We start from the raw sequence: 18,228 nt of genomic DNA, 5'->3' as shown, positions 1-18,228 counted from the left end.
GACAGATATCTCTTCTAGCTACTTCCACCTGCCAATGTCCAAATAGTAAATTATCTCTACAAGCCATTCACCCTTTATTGTGCCATTGTCTCTCTAAATCTTTGTACTTCCTTGCTCTTTACAAAAACTCTATTTATAAACTCTTACAGTGTGTCCTCTAACTTTTTTTTCTGTGTAATGGGCAACTACCCTTGTAGCCTCCACCGCTTCTCTGAGCCTTTACCTACCTTTTATTTTTTAACTGCAAACAGTTTCCACTGAAGACATTGTTTACTTCTATAATCCTCTCAAATTGATATTATTCCGTTTATTCTCCCCCATTGTACACATCCCCAAGTTTAGCAGTGGGTTTCATCTCGTCGTCCCTCCCTTGTACTGCTTTCCATACTACTAATTCCCCAACCTCTTAGAAAACACTCTTGATGCTGCAAAGTTCATGACTATTTCACTAGGCTTTCCCTCTCACAGTTACTGATATTATGATTATGATTATGATTATGATTTTTTTTGAGATGGAGTTTCACTCTTGCCCAGGCTGGAGTGCAATGATGCAATCTCGGCTCACTGCAACCTCCACCTCCCGGGTTCAAGCAGTTCTTCTGCCTCAACCTCCCGAGTAGCTGGGATTACAGGCATGTACCACCACGCCCAGCTAATTTTGTATTTTTAGTAGAGACAGGGTTTCTCCATATTGGTCAGGCTGATCTCGAACTCCCGACCTCAGGTGATCCGCCGGCCTCGGCCTCCCAAAGTGTTGGGATTACAGGCGTGAGCCACCGTGCCCAGCCGATAATTATTTACCCTTCTATATTAAACTTGTGTTTTTATTTTCTGTATTTTCAATCTTTAACATCTAGAGATTTACTAACACTGGAGGGACTGCTGCCTCCTAGGGTTAGCTAAGTCCTAGAAATATTAAAAAAAAAAATCACCTGGGAACGCACCTTTCAAATGTGAACCAGGTCCATGTGCCAGATAACTAAAGGCAGCCCCTACACCCCAGAGCCTGCTGAAATTACTCAAACTAGCCAGTTGAGCCGTTTACCTTTGCTTGCATGTTCCTTCCCATGGCAACCAAAATAAGGGCTCTTGCCCACAATTTCTACTGCTACCTCTTCCTTCTAGTTGAACCCAGTGTTTCTCTGTGTGGCCCCTCACGCATTTTTCTCTTTGGATCTGTTGGTATAACAAAGTCTTTTCGATGGCAGTCATCTCGTGATTTGTTGGCCTCACCATATCTGAATAATAATAAAGCCTATATTTTAAAACAGTGAAGAGCTTGGGAAAATGCTCACAGCCTTCTTTTCAACAATCTTGATTGATTCCAAGTTTACATGAAGACTCATTTCAACACTGTGGCCTGAGATTGGCTATAGCAGGTTTAAGAACTTCCTCTATCCTCCTTCAGCCACCCACTGTCATTATCATATATTGGACCTCACCAATATTATTAAGTGTGCCTCGTTTAATGGCACTAAAACATTCCACTTTGTCCCAAACCTTTTTTTCCAGTTTGCTTTTTCTACTAGTCCATACAGAAGACTAATCCTTAAACTTACTGAAGTGTTTAGTCCCTTGATTTTTATAATTTATTTTTCCCAATCACATGCCCTAACTTCTATTTATTTACCTTCCCATCAACCTTAGCTTTTATGACCTGCCATTTCAAAATATTTCAGGCCAATGACCTACTTGCACTTCTCTTTCTACCTTTCAGAAGCTCCTCTTTTGCAAAATATCCACCATTAATAGATATAAGTATCTCTTTCTCTATTCCTGTACACTACTACTCTCCCTGTGTTGCTGAAAAAATATACGGAACACACAATTATTTTCACAATGAAGTTTATGAATGTCAGTTTTAAATTGTATACCTCACTTCACACCATCTGACAGTCTTTTTATTTGCCTCTATGCAACATGCTTTCTCTTACAAACTGCAGTATTTATGTTAAACTTTCATTATTCTACTCAAACTTTTGGTCCTCAGTTTCAATCTCTGTTTCTCTCAGCACTTGGCTATGTCCCAGAATTCAAACAGAAAGTATAAAGCTTCAGACAGGAACTCCCTACCACGTAATTTACCTACATCTGTCTTTATCCCATTCTCCTTTTCTCATGTTAGAACAGAGGAGAAACTATCCCTCCTATATGTAAATTCTATTCCTTTTTCTGTGTTTTAAAACTCATCCTCTCTTGCCTTTGCAGGAACTTTACACTAACCAGTATCCATCCCTTTCCTTGAATAATCCAGCTCTCCCTCCCAACTAGATTATTCTAATTTGCATTAAAACATATTTTAACCTCTTCCATTGAAACAAAAAACTAGGTCACTTATTCCAATGAAAGGAAATCAGTATGTCAAAGGGATAACTGTACCCCCATGTTTATTGCACCAGTATTCACAATAACTAAATATGGAATCAACCTGAATGTCCATCAACAGATAAACAGATAAAGAAAATGTGGTACATACACACAATGGAATGCCATTTGGCCACAAAGTAAGAGTGAAATAATGTCCTTTGCAGCAACATGAATGAAACTGGGTGACCATATATCACGTGAAATAAGTCAGGCACAGGAAGAAAAATATTGCATGTTCTGACTCATACGTGGGAACTAAACCAATTTGAGCTCATAAAAGTAGAGAATAGAATTGTATTAGAGACTGGGAAGGGTAATGCAGGAGTATGAGAGGAGGTTGATTAATAGATACAAAATTATAGCTAGATAAGAGGAATAAATTCTGGTGTCCTGCAGCACCATAAGTTGAATACAGTTAGCTATAATGTATCTTATATATTCAAAAATCTACAAGAGAGGATTTTGGATGTTTATAACACAAAGAAATAATAGATGTTTGAGGTGATAGATATGCTAATTATCTTGATTTTACCATTATACATTGTATACATATATCAGAATATCACTCATCCCATAAATATGTACAATTATTACTTATCAACTAAAAGTAAAAGGAAATAAAAAAGAAAAGGGGGGAAATAAAGCAGAAGAGAAAACAAAAATAATAAAACAAAATTCAAACCAATTAGACTTCACAGACCTCATATTTATTGTCTAGCTACAATCCTTTCTTCCTTCTTCTTCCAAATGTCAGTTTATACTCATTGCCCTCATTTTCTCCATTCTTTTTCAATCAACAAATGATTACACTCGAATTTTCATCTCCATTCCTCCAGCCAAAAATTATTTCCAATGTGATCAATTACTTAAATATCATAACGTCCAGTCTTCATCTTACTTGGTCTCTTACCAGCATTTGATAATGTTGACACCTCCTCCTTTTAAAAATATAATTTAACTATGCTAACAACCTAAGTGATGTCATCAGTTTTCCCCCAAACCTCAGAATCACACAATATACCAATGAAACAAACATGTATATGTACCCCCGAATCTAAAAAAGTTGAAATTTTACAAAATAAAACATAGAGGAAAATACGTGTGTGATATATATACACATATATGTGCGTGTGTGTGTGTGTGTATATATATATATATATATGTATCTATATGTAATCTAGAACTACAGTAATACAATGCCAGAAGCAAAGGAGGCTTAGCAAGCTAAGTATATTTTATTTCTAAGTTAAGTTCATGCTGATATAGTTGTTCCTACTTTTTGATTCCTTTATTTTTAAAGATGTATTTATTGATCAGATTACCATTGCCTGATCAATGATACCAGAATTTGTTGAATGTTTACATTGGACTAGCCATTGTGACAATATGTTTATATGTAAAATCCCATGAAATCCTCCGAAAAATGCTATGAGTTGGGTACAGTCATTATTCCTATTTGACAGATTTATATTGCTTCATTATCATTATATGACTCTATCAACTAAAATATAATCTTGTAAATTCCAAACCATATTTATCAGACTGCAGAGCCGATGGATTTCAATTAAAATAGGCTGCTTCTCCTCACCACTCTACCCAATTTGTTCACTTCTGTTGCTTTCATTTAATCTCCTGAATAAACAGGAAGGGATTGGGAGAACTGTAAAATGGATATTTCTTAGTAATATCAAATAAGCAGGTGAAACACAAACTGTTGATAATTGGTATGCTGCTTTATAGCAGACAGTGTACATTCATTCATATACACGACTAAGATTCTCTTTTTTTCTAAAATGGCTTAAGTTAGTTTTACTTATCTGCAGTGGTTGTAAGTAGGATTTGGAATATAGAGATAGTGACAAGATCATTCTGTTATATCAACACCAAACAAGTCTTTATTATCTCATAGTATTCTCAATTGTATTTTAAGCATAGTCCATGCAGCTAATTAAAGATCTTGTGGAATTTGAGATATTTTATTGCTTGTTGAGGTTGACAGCATTTCATAAAATAGCCATTTGTACATTCACAGAGTCACAGCCTCCTAAGTGATATCAGCTAAAGAAAAAAAGTTAACCGGAAAACACTTAATCCAGGCATTTTCAAAAAATAGCTTGGCATCTCTTTGATAATACTTGATGGTCTTCAAAAATACTCACTTAGAATAAAACACATTCCCTAGTGCCAACTTCTACAGTCAAGTGCATGTGTCAAAAATAAAGGCTACTGTGATAATTTTGACTGAGGAGCCCAAATGAAAATAAATTCAATGAAATAAAGCTAGTGAAATGAGTTATTCAGTTTTATGGATGTAATCACATTTTCTTGCCTGTTTACTCGTCTAGCAGTTAGGACTGTGTGAGGCAGATTCACTGTGCACTGGCTACCAAATTACATGAGCCTAGTGATACAGAACATACTCATATGTGAAAAGATACGTGAAGATAACTTATTACTTACAGGTAGGCACCATGGGCTAAAAGACTAGGATCCATTGTGAGCTGACTCCTCTAGGCTTGAGAAATCTGCCCTGGGTCGCTGGAGTCTTTACTATGCTTTCTTCACTTGCACTATAGCTGAGGGACCCCAAAAGGCATTCCACTCCAGATTATATGTTTCAGGGACAAAAGGAATCCTGGGTAAAGCTTTGAAAGATATCCTTCTTCCAACAGAATTAGGAAAAAAAGCCTGGCATGGCCCGGCAATTCCTCCCTAACTCAACGTATTAAATTACCAATGGTTACTAGTGGTTGAGAAGGGTAGTGAATGGGTGACAGGGGAGGTACGGATGGTTAATGGGTACAGAAAAGTAGTTAGAAGATATTACATTCCATAGGAAGGACAAAAACTAGTCCAGGGCTGTTTGGGGGAATTTCCTTCATATCTCAAGATATTGCATTCCCAGTGCATTCTATAGTTATTCTTAAAATCTACGAAGAAGAAAAGAACTGGACTATTTCCAGGTCACTCAGAGAACTATTGTGCAGGGACAGAAATAGAACACAGCTCAATCATGAAGTTCCACAATTTGAGTTGTAGTACCTTATAGCCTTCATTTCATGACAACTCTTCCAAAAAGTACAGTATATTGCTCAGCTTACTGTCAAAACTATATTTGTTTCATGAGTCAGTTAAGGAGAGTATTCAAAAAACCTTCAGAGAGCTAAGGGAACTGTGTGCACTTACAAATACAGAGTGGCACAATATTAGTATCTTTAATAATTTATTGTTCTTTGTAAAGCTGATTTTGGTAAATTTTGAGACAAACTTTAAGACATCTGAAAGACCTTGATTGTCACACACATGCGAAGAGAAAACACGATGATTCGCTCTTCCAGAACGGGAAATATTTACTGTCTTTCAATCTTGTTTATAGTATGTAGAAATCACCTAAATTGGGAATTATATTTTCCACCTTTTGTGTTCGTAGGACTTAGTACAATGATTAGTACATAGTATAGGAAATAAGGTAAATAATGATAATAATATATTAATTCACTCATTTGCCTAGTACCTACTGTGCATTAGGTAAAACTAGACAAGATTTCCACCCTCATGAAGCTTATAGAGTAGCAGAAAAGAATGATATGAAATATGATTATTTGAATTCAACTGTGATAAGGGCAGGATAACCATCATGTGGTTAGATCATTTGAAGAAATAATAATTACAATAAAAATACTAATGATACAGAGGATTCAGTGTCCCAGGACGTATATGCTTTCCAGCTTTGAATTTCTTAAAGGTCTGGAGGTGGATAGCTTCATGTGTGTGAGGACTCATTCCTAAGCAAACTTGCTTTTGACGTGGACTAGGACTACTAGAGAATTCAGAAATGACCATGGGAGGGAGTAGGAAGTAGGAAAGCTTATATTTTTCAAGCCTGTGTAATAATTTCTACCTATATCTAGGAAATATTTAGGATAAATAAGTAAAAATTAATTGAGAAATACCTACAAAAAACAAATGGAATATTAATATATACATGCAGATAAAAACTCCAATGCATATATTATATTTCAAATAGTAATAACAGAAGCCACGGCATTACTGGGAGGAAGTGAATAAAATGTTTACCTACATGCAATAAAGAGGAGTCCATTTTATGAATTGTATAAAGCTACATATATGTCTTCAGTTATAAAGCCAAAGTTTCACTATGGCTTTATAAGTTTATTTCAGTAAGTTTCCTCATGTTTCTAAGTGCAAAAAAATAGCACGTAACAAACCTGCACGTTGTGCACATGTATCATAAAACTTAAAGTATAATAATAATAAAATTTAAAAAAAAATCACAACTGCCAGTGTTGTCTCACTGGTACCATATATAAGGCATGTTTTCTTGATTGAATGGTTGCAAGGTTACCAGCCACTGTGCCACTCCCCTTCTCCTAATTTCTTTTCCTTCTCTCTCATTAGATAAATTATGGTATCATCAGTTCATTAATCTTTGGATTTTGGCACCTGGTATAGACATGTACTTCAAGATAGCATTTATTGGTCTCCTTATCACTAAGATTTAGTAGTTTCTACCATTCGTGTCCTAATAGCCAATTCTCATGAAGTGAGGATACCCTAATGATGTGACTTCTTTTTCAGGTAATATATTTATAATACTTAATAGATTTCTTAATATAAAGAGAGATAAAGTTCTGTAAAATGGAACTGACATTCATTTTTTCACAATACAAAATGCTAGGTTATCCTTCTGAGTCCCTTGAAAATTAATTCTATCACAGTTGAACCTCAAATTATACTAAATTTTTGTTCCAGTGCAAATTAATATTTTATAAAATACAGTTGACCCTGGAACAAACCACCAGTTAGGTGTGCCAATGCCCATCAAGTAAAAAAATTGTCTATAAGATTTAACTTGCTGAAAACTTAATAACTAATAGCCTTCCGATGACTAGAAGCCTTAGTAACAATATACAGAGTCAATATTACATATTTTGCAAGTTATGTATATTATATACTGTATTCTTACAATAAATGAAGCTAGAGCACATAATGTGTTTTTAAGAAAATCACAAGGAAGATAAAATAAATTTACAATTCATTAAGTGGAAATGCATCATCATAAAAGTCTTCATCCTTGTCACCTTTATATAGCATGTTCTGCTTAAGAGTCAACTTGAACAACACAAATTTGAGTGGTTGGGGTACACTTACACACAGATTTTCTTCTGCCTCTGCTGCAAAGAACAACCCGTCCTTTTTTTTCCTCCTCCTCAGCCTACTGTACAAAGATAAAAATACTAATGCCATTCTTCACATAAATATAAATAATTATAAAGTTTATATAGAATCATGAAAGACATGGAATAGCCAAAGCTATCCTGAGCAAAACAAAACAAAACAAAACAAAAAAAACAAACAAAAAAAACTGGATAAATCACGTTACTTGACTTCAAATTTTACTACAGAGCTACAGTAAACAAAACAGCATGATGTTGGCAAAAACAAACAAGCAAGCAAACAAACAAACAAAAAAAAACAGACCACTGGAAAAGAATAGAGAACCCAGAAACAAATCCAGACACTTACAGTGTACTCATTTTTGACAAAGGTGCCAAGAACATATATTAGAAAAAAAGACAGTCTCTTCAATAAATTGTGCCAGGAAAACTGAATATCTACATGCAGCAAAACGAAACTATAACCATATCTCTCTCCATATACGAAAATCAAATAAAAAATGAAAGACTAACATGGTTTGAATTTGTGTCCCCACTCAAATTTCATGTTGAATTGGAGGTGGTGCCTTGTGGAAGGTGATTGAATCATGTGGATGGATTTCTCCCTTGCTGTTATCGTGATAGTGAGTGAATTCTCATGATATCTGGTTATTTAAAAGTGTGTGGCACTTAAAATCAAGAATAAACTCCCATTTACAATTGCTACAAAATGAATAAAGTACCTAGAAATACAGCTAAGAAGAGAAGTGAAAGATCTCTTCAAGGAGAACTACAAACCGCTGCTTAAGGAAATCAGAGAGGACTTAAACAAATGGAGAAACATTCCATGCTCAGGGATAAGAAGAATCAACATCGTGAAAATGGCCCTACAGCTCAAAGTAATTTAAAGATTCAGTGCTATTCCCATTAAACTACCATTGACGTTCTCCACAGAAATAGACGAAAATTACCAGAAAATTCATATGGAACCAAAAGAGAGCCTGTATAGACAAGACAATCCTAAGTAAAAAGAACAAACCTGGAGGCATCATGCTACATGACTTCAAACTATACCACCAGGCTACAGTAAACAAAACAGGATGGCACTGGTACAAAAAGAGACACATACCGAAGGAACAGAATAAAGATCTCAGAAATAAGACTGTACATCTACAACCATCTGCTCTTAAACAAACCTGACAAAAACAAGCAATGGGGAAAAGATTCCCTATTTAATAAATGGTGCTGGAGAAACTGGCTAGGTATATGCAGAAAACTGAAACTGGACCCCTTCCTTACACCTTATATAAAGGCTAACTCAAGATGGATTAAAGACTTAACTGTAAAACCCCAAATTATAAAAATCTTAGAAAAAAATCTAGGCAATACCATTCAGACATAGGCACAGAAAAAGATTTCACAATGAAAATGTCAAAAGCAACTGCAACAAAAGCAAAAATGAACAAATGGGATCTCGTTAAACTAAAGAACTACTGCACAGCAAAAGAAACTATCATCAGAGTGAACAGACAATCTATAGAATGGAGAGAAATTTTTGCAATTTGTATATCTGACAAAGGTCTTATATCCAGAGTCTACAAGGGCTTGCACAAATTTACAAGAAAAAAAAACCATTGAAAAGTGGGCACAGGACATGAACAGACACACTTTTCAAAAGAAGCCATTTATGCTGCCAACAAACATATGAAAAGAAAGCTCAACATCACTGATCATTAGAGAAATGCAAATCAAAACCACAAAGATACTATCTTACACCAGACAGAATGGCAATTATTAAAAAGTCAAGAAACAGCAGATGCTGGTGAGGCTGTGAAGAAATACAAATGCTTTTACAATGTTGGTGGGAAAGTAAGATAGTTCAACCATTGTGGAAGACAGTGTGGCAATCACTCAAAGATCTACAACCAGAAATACAATTTCATTCAGCAATCCCATTACTGGGTATACACCCAAAGGAATATAAATTATTCTGTTATAAAGACACATGCACATGTGTGTTCACTGCAGCACTATTCACAATAGCAAAGACATAGAATCAACACAAACGTCCATCAATAATAGACTGGATAAAGAAAATGTGGTACATATGCATCATGGAATACTATGCAACCATAAAAAGGAATGAGATCATGTCCTTTGCAGGGACATGGATGGAACTGGAAGCCATTATCCTCAGCAAACTAACACAGGAACAGAAAACCAAACACCTCATGTTCTCACTTATAAGTGGGAGCAGAAAAATGAGAACACATGGAAACAAGGAGGGGAACAACCCACACTGGGGCCTGTTAGGGGTGTTGGGGGAAAGAAAGCATCAGCATACCAGGGGCCTGGCAGGATAGGTGGTGATTGGATCATGGGGGTGGATTTCCCCCTTGCTGTTTTCACAAGATCTGGTTGTTTAAAAATGTGTGACTCTCTCCCTCCCTCTCTCTCCCTCTCTCTCTCTCTCTCTCTCTCTCTCTCTCTCTCTCTCTCTCTCTCCTGCTCTGCCATTATAATATGTGCTTGCTTCCCCTTCACCTTTCATCATGATTGTAAGTTTCATGAGGCCTCCCAGTCATGCTTCCTGTTAAGCCTCCAGAACTCTGACTTAATTAAACCTCTTTTCTTCATAAATGACCCAGTCTCTGGTAGTTGTTTATAGCAGTGTGAGAATGGATTAATACAAAGACTTAAATCTAAAATCTCATACTGTGAAACTGCTGCAAGACAACATTGGGGAAAATCTCTAGGACATTAATCTGGGCAAAGATTTCTTGAGTAATACCCCACAAGCACAAGCAACCAAAGTAAAAATGGACAAATGGCATCACACCAAGTTAAGAAGCTTCTGCCCAGCAAAGGGTACCATCAAAAAAGTGAAGGAACGACTCACAGAATGGGAGAAAATATTTGCAAACTACCTATCTGACAAGGCAATAATAACCTGAATATAATAGGAGCTCAAACTATTTTGTAGGAAAAAATGTAATAATCTGATTTAGCAATGAGCAAAAGATCTTAATAGACATTCCTCAAATGAAGACATACAAATGGCACTTGAGTGTATAAAAAGGTGCTCAACATCATTATCAGATAAATGCAAATCAAAACTACATTGTGTTATCTCACCCAGTTCAATGACTTTTATTCAAAAGAGAGGCAATGACAAGCACTTCTGAGGATGTGGAGAAAATGGAACACTTGTACCCTGTTGATGTGAATTTAAGTTAGTATCACAACTACGAAGAACAGTTTGAAGTTTCCTCAAAAAACTAAAAATGGAGCTTCCATATGTTTCAGCAATCTCACTGCTGTGTATATTCCCCAAAGAAAGGAAATCAGTATACCGACAAGATATCTGCACTCCCATGCTTGTTACAGCACTGTTCACAATACTCAAGATTTGGAAGCGACCTAAGTGTCCATCAATGGATGGACAAAGAAAATGTGGTAATTATACACAATGGAGTACTATTCAGCCATAAAAAGAATAAGATCCTGTCCTTTACAACTGCATGGGTGGTACTGGAAGTCATTATGTTAAGTGAAATAAGGCAGGTACGGAAAGACAAACATCATATGTTGTCACTTATTTTTGGAATCTAAAAATCAAAATAATTGAACTCATGGAGATGGAGAGTTGAAAAATGGTTACCAAAATGTAATAAGTATAGTGGGGTGGTGATGCAGAGTTAGGGAAGGTTAGTGTGTACAAAAAGCAATTAAAAATAAGGAATAATATCTAGTGTTTTATACCACAACTTTATTCAATAATAATTTAATTGTACATTTTAACATAACTAAAATAGTAGAATTGGGTTGTTTGTGATACAAAGAATAAACGCTTGAACGCATGGATGCCCAATTTTCCATGATGTGATGATTACAAATTGGATGCCTGTACAAAAATATGTCATGTATTGCATAAATACATACACCTACTATGTACCCACAAAAATTAAACACAAAACATTTTAAAAATAAAATAATAAAGATGAATTATATTTTTATACATGATGTTTCTCAGAATTCCTCACAGCATTAATAATGGAAAGATTGAAGCAAGGGAGGAGCTATTTGTACCTTACAAGTTTAGGATGCTTGACTCTCAAAATTTGTTTTTTCTTTAATTATGAATGCTACTACATTGTGAAACATTATATTAGAAGATATTCTAATGTTCATTTCAAAATAAATTAGGTATGGGTGGAAGTGTATAGATGTGTATATGAAATACGATTGGTCATTAATAAGTAATTATTTTTCCTGGATGATGCACGTGGGGATTTTTTTAGGCTGTTCTTCACTTTTATTTATGTTTGAACTTTTCCTAATAAAAAGGAAAAATAGAGACAAGTGCTCTAAGATAAATATATAAATTTAACTATCAGGCACTGAATCCAGGGAGTTAGCAGCTATGTTAGAGTTATCCAGAGGGACTAATAGAAGATAGATGATAGATAGATAGATAGATAGATAGATAGATAGATAGATAGATAGATAGATGATAGATAGATAGATAGATAGATAATAGATAGATAAGAGGTACTATATAAGGGAATCATCTTATGTGATTATGAAGGTTGATAAGTCCTATGATAGGCAGCCTACAAACTGGAGACCTGAGATTCCAGTAATGTGGCCCAGTCCACACCAAAAGGTTTTGGAACCAAGAAGTCAATGGTATAACTCTCATTATGGAGCCAAAGGGCTAAGAACACTGAGGGTAGGAGGGTGGAACTGGGGCAATTCCTGGAATTCAAAATCCTGGAGAGCCTGAACTTCTGATGTCTAAGGACAGGTGAAAAAGGGTATATTCCAGCTCTAGGAGACAAAAGAAATTATCTTTTTGTTCGATATGTTTCCCCAGCTGATTGCATGATGACTGCCACATTGAGGGCGAGTCTTCCCCCACTTAATCACTGACTCACAGGACAGTCTTCTCTGAAAAAACCCTCTCAGACTCACTCAGAACTAATTCTTTACCAGTTCTCTAGGTAATCCTTAATCCAGTCAAGTTGACAAGTTAATATTAACCATCACAGCAGCTAAAACACATTCAACACAGCGTGACTGTGAGTAGAACACAACAGAGCCACATAAAGTCATAATTTCTCACATCTGAAAATCTGGAGGGGAGTACCTAGGAAACGTGGACCTAAACTTCAACTTCTATTTATTTATTATATATATATTGTTAAATATATATATATTTAAATTTATATTTATATATAAATAAAAAATATATATATTTAAATATATATATTTATATATAGGTATATATATATTTAACAATATATATATTTATATATAGGTATATATATATTTAACAATATATATATGGGGTGTGTGTGTGTGTGTGTATATATATATGTATATACCATAGTTGAAATACATATTAAGGCCAAACACCCACTACCATGTAAGCAAAACTGAAGTCATCCTGATTTCTTGGAAATGTTTTCTCTAATCACAAACACAAAAGTTAAGCTTTATTTATTTGTTAGTGAAATTAAACCAATCAGCTATGGACAAATCAGCTTAAATAGCTCTGTTAGCTCTAAAACATTTTTAATGTATCACAGTGAAAACTAGAAAACGCTGCTAAAAGAAATCATAGATGACATGGACAAATGGAAACACATCCCATGCTCATGGATGGGTAGACGCAATATTGTGAAAATGGCCATACTGCCAAAAGAAATCTAGAAATTCAATGCAATTCCCACCAAAATATTACAAGGAGCCAACAAACATATGAAGAAATGTTCAACATCACTAATTATCAGGGAAATGCAAATCAAAAGCACAATATGATACCACCTTATTCCTACAAGAATGGCCAAAATAAAAAAAAATTAAAAAAACTGTAGATATTGGCATGAATATGGTGAATAGGAAATACTTCTACACTGCTGGCAGGAATACAAACTGGCACAGCCACTAGGGAACACAGTGTGGAGATTCCTTAAAGTCCTAAAAGTATAACTACCATTTGATCCGGCAGTCTCACTACTGGGTATCTACCCAGAGGAAAAGAAGTCATTATTCGAAAAAGATACTTGCACATGCATGTTTATAGCAGCACAATTCACAATTGCAAAATCTTGGAACCAACCCAAATGCCCATCAATCAACAAGGGAATACAGATACTGTGATATATATATAAAATTGAATACTAGGCAGCTATTAAAAAGGAATGAATTAACAGTATTTGCAGTGACCTGGATAAGATGGGAGACTTATTCTAAGTGAAGTAACTCAGGAATGGAAAATAAAACATTGCATGTTCTCACTGATATGTGGGATCTAAGCTATGAGGATGCAAAGGCATAAGAATGACACAATGAACTTTGGGGACTTGGGGGAAAGAGTGTAAGGGGATGAGGGAGAAAAGACAACAAATACGGTGCAGTGTATATTGCTCAGGTGATGGGTGTGCCATAATATCAGAAATCACTGCTAAAGAACTTACTCATGCAACCAAATACTACCTATACCCCAATAAGTTATGAAAAATAAAAATAAAAAATAAAAATAAAACAGTGAATCACAATAAAGGTGAAAATAGTTCCTCCTTTGCAGTATATAAATTGTGCTGTAACTGCTGTAAGACAAGCTTCTTGGTTTAAAGTTTCCTGGATTGAGATCTATATGTTTTGTATGGCAATAAACTTTAATTTTTTTCTAGACTGACCTAATTTTTGACCTACATCTAGCTACCTACCCATCTATGTATTTAGCATCTATCTATTATCTCCCTCTCTCTCTCTCTCTCCTGCTCTCTCTCTCTCTCTCTCTCTCTCTCTCTCATTGCCTCCTATGCTCCAGGCTAGAGAAGTGGCCATAAACTCAAGAAACAAAGAACAAAGTCCTTGTTTTTAAGTTTTCAATTCTTCTGGAAGTCATAGACAAAAGCAAAAAAAGAGAGAAAATAATGAAACCATACACTGTTAGTTTATCCATGAAGAAAAATAAAAGCCAGTTTAAAAATAGAAAATAATGGGGAACTGGAAGTTTTGGGGAAGTGAGATTGGAATCTATTTAACATAAGATGGTAATAGAAATCCTCTCTGAAATTGGGAAGGAAGTTAACATGATATGGTATTTTGAAACTTGTCGGATAAAAGCTAGTAAATGTCGGCTGGTCACAGTGGCTCAAACCTGTAATCCCAGCACTTTGGAAGGCCGAGGCGGGTGGATCACAAGGTCAGGAGATCGAGACCATCCTGGCTAACACGGTGAAACCCCGTCTCTACTAAAAAATACAAAAAATTAGCCGGGCGTGGTGGCGGGCGCCTGTAGTGCCAGCTACTCGGGAGGCTGAGGCAGGAGAATGGCGTGAACCCGGGAGGCGGAGCTTGCAGTGAGCCGAGATCGTGCCACTGCACTCCAGCCTGGGGGACAGAGCGAGACTCCGTCTCAAAAAAAAAAAAAAAAAAGCTAGTAAATGTCAGTTTAATTTTGAACTCTCCCCTTTATCCTTCACCCTGCAATTCAAGTAGAAATTAAAGAAGAGAGCAGCATGCAAAATAAGAAAGAAACATAAGAAAACAAAATAAAACATATAATATCACTTTTCCAAAATTACAAAATAGAAAGATCTGAAAGCATGTGCTTAATTGAATTTGGACTACTTCACTGCTGTGGGTATCCCATACAACATATGTTGCAAAAGTGTTTCCAAGGTTTTTATTCCACACTAACTTATTCCACTGAGCTTCGTTCTGCAGTGACAACCAATCTTGGCACAGCAGGATACACACATCAGCTACAATATTCTCTTGCCTTGTCATTGGTTTGTACGTGGAAACAAAATTAATTTTATAAATCTAGATTTCAAATATTACTATATTGTCTACTGATAGTGCTATGCAAGTCCTCTTTGTTTAGTCTTCTCGTGAAAAGCTGAAAAATTGCATTTTCTAGAAAAGGGAAGCAGTGAAAACAAAAACAGTGTATCAAGAGAAAAACTTTCAAATATTAAGTATGTGTTTTCCTTATGTTTAGGAAGATTATTATTTATCTTGTAGAATTAGTTAGAAAAGTAAATATTTACATGTATACAACAAATAGCATTAAAAGCACATGCAATATATTGTGTTAATACCCTACACAGAAAAGAGAAAACTAAGTAGAAATATGTGATAATACCTGAAGTATAATTTTACCATATAAGTAATGCCTTGCCATCATATCATTTTTACTGATTACCTAGCTCAGAGAAGAGTCATTACTTTCTTCCTGAAAGTATATAATATAAATAAATGACACATACATAGGAAGAAAATAGGAGATGAATGGATATTGGCAGATGAAATTTTCAAATTATAGCTCTCTGAATCTGTTAAGAAAAACAGAAAAATTTTGTCTTTAATCCATTGGTACAGTGACCACTTTTTCTTATTCCATGAAAGAACTGTCATGATTTACACAGATTCACCTTTAGCAATCATGAACTTACTTTTTCTGGTATTGACCTTCAGCTGTCTCAGCTGAAGGAAGCTGCCTCACCCAATGTTCCCTTACTTGTGACAGCCCACATGAAATTATTCATCAGTGTGAAGGTGTAAAGGCTCAGCCCCAACACCCGACTCTATTTGAGATAATGCTGAAGGGATATCCCAGCTCTAGAGTTCCCAACAGCAGTCTGCTAAAACCTTACTTGGGCTTGTATCACAGCTTAGTTTCTCCCTCTGTCCAATAGTCCTTTCTCCCTCTCCTTTCTACAGGAATTGATTATAAGAGCGCTAACTAATAAATATGCCACATGCAAAATTCTGCCTCCTAGAGATCTCAGTTTGTGATAAAGTATGAAAAGAATCTTATATGAGATTAATGTTACGTAGTTCAAAGGTTTTATTTATGATTACTAAAGCTTTCTATGAATAGCCACAACACTATAATAACCAGAACATACTATTTCTCAGGGATTTTAATTAATTATACATATATTTTAATATAGGCTTGTTATTAAAATAAGAATAAATGCGGCCGTCTTATTATTATCTCTGCAATATTATGTCTATGTTTGATAGGACCATGATATACTTCAGAGCTAGAGAATATTTGAAAATCTTTATCAATTATAACAAATCCTTGTTTGTGCTATATAGAAAATGAGTTTTACAAGATGCATTTATTTATCTATTTATTTATTTATTTTTTTGAGATGGAGTCTCACTCTGTCACCCAGGCTGGAGTTCAGTGGCGTGATCTCACCTCACTGCAACCTCCACTTCCCAGGTTCAAGTGTTTCTCCTGCCTCAGCCTCCCAAGTAGCTGGGATTACAGGCATGCACCATCACGCCCAGCTAATTTTTGTATTCTTTGTTTATTTATGTATTTATTTTTTATTTTATTATTATACTTTAGGTTTTAGGGTACATGTGCACAATGTGCAGGTCTGTTACATATGTATGCATGTGCCATGTTGGTTTGCTGCACACATCAACTCATTTAGCATTAGGTATATCTCCTAATGCTGTCCCTCCCCCTCCCCCCACCCCACAACAGTCCCCGGAGTGTGATGTTCCCCTTCCTGTGTCCATGAGTTCTCATTGTTCAATTCCCACCTATGAGTGAGGACATGCGATGTTTGGTTTTTTGTCCTTGCGATAGTTTACTGAGATGTTTTCCAGTTTCATCCATGTCCCTACAAAGGACATGAACTCATCATTTTTTATGGCTGCATAGTATTCCTTGGTGTATATGTGCCACATTTTCTTAATCCAGTCTATCGTTGTTGGACATTTGGGTTGGTTCCAAGTCTTTGCTATTGTGAATAGTGCCACAATAAACATACGTGTGCATGTGTCCTTATAGCAGCATGATTTATAGTCCATTGGGTATATACTCAGTAATGGGATGGCTGGGTCAAATGGTATTTCTAGTTTTAGATCCCTGAGTAATCACCACACTGACTTCCACAGTGGTTGAACTAGTTTACAGTCCCACCAACAGTGTAAAAGTGTTCCTATTTCTCCACATCCTCTCCACCACCTGTTGTTTCCTGACTTTTTAATGATGGCCATTCTAACTGGTGTGAGATGTTATCTTGTTGTGGTTTTGATTTGCATTTCTCTGATGGCCAGTGATGATGAGCATTGTTTCATGTGTTTTTTGGCTGCATAAATGTCTTCTTTTGAGAAGTGTCTGTTCATGTCCTTCACCCACTTTTTGATGGGGTTGTTTGTTTTTTTCTTGTAAATTTGTTTGAGTTCATTGTAGATTCTGGATATTAGCCCTTTGTCAGATGAGTAGGTTGCAAAAATTTTCTCCCATTCTGTAGGTTGCCTGTTCACTCTGATGGTAGTTTCTTTTGCTGTGCAGAAGCTCTTTAGTTTAATTAGATCCCATTTGTCCCTTTGAAAACTGGCACAAGACAGGGATGCCCTCTCTCACCACTCCTATTCAACATAGTGCTGGAAGTTCTGGCCAGGGCAATCAGGCAGGAGAAGGAAATAAAGGGTATTCAATTAGGAAAAGAGGTAGTCAAATTGTCCCTGTTTGCAGATGACGTGATTGTATATCTAGAAAACCCCATTGTCTCAGCCCAAAATCTCCTTAAGCTGATTAGCAACTTCAGCAAAGTCTCAGGATACAAAATCAATGTACAAAAATCACAAACATTCTTGTACACCAATCACAGACAAACAGAGAGCCAAATCATGAGTG

Source organism: Nomascus leucogenys, chromosome X (assembly GCF_006542625.1).
Source record: "Nomascus leucogenys isolate Asia chromosome X, Asia_NLE_v1, whole genome shotgun sequence".
Taxonomy (NCBI): Eukaryota; Metazoa; Chordata; class Mammalia; order Primates; family Hylobatidae; genus Nomascus; species Nomascus leucogenys.
Note: the sequence above shows the minus strand (reverse complement) of the source record.